Genomic DNA, 488 nt, shown 5'->3' with positions numbered 1-488 from the left:
CATGTCCACGCGTGGACATAGCATACGTATCGACAACTCGCTCGTGGACATCGCTACGTAGTTGCCAATGTGCACCACCCATGGACATGCGCTAGCTTACGGGCCGGAATAATGGTACCCAAAAACTCTTATGGGCCTGGCCGCTCTCAGGCTTCTCTCTGATAATATATAACTGAATCATGTGTATTATTTCATCTTCCATTGCTTTAAAATTGCATTCCAGTTCTAAAGTAATTTTAATATTCTTATGAAGATTCAAAACATTTCTAATAATATTAAGTTTTTGTTTTTTTATTAAATTTTTATGGTAAATATGCCATATGATGAGGGGAGCAGCTTCTGACAAGCTTGTTATTGACATATGTTGTCAAGGTCATGGCCCTGAGTGACTTTCCAGAGGTTTTATGTAATGCTCAATGTTTGTTAAATAGTTATTAACAAAAATGTTTAAAACGGTTTATTACGATTATCTCGGAAACTAATCACGT

The sequence above is a fragment of the Pseudomyrmex gracilis genome, unplaced genomic scaffold (genome assembly GCF_002006095.1).
Source record: "Pseudomyrmex gracilis isolate BER0280 unplaced genomic scaffold, ASM200609v1 scaffold_361, whole genome shotgun sequence".
NCBI classification, from domain to species: domain Eukaryota; kingdom Metazoa; phylum Arthropoda; class Insecta; order Hymenoptera; family Formicidae; genus Pseudomyrmex; species Pseudomyrmex gracilis.
Note: the sequence above shows the minus strand (reverse complement) of the source record.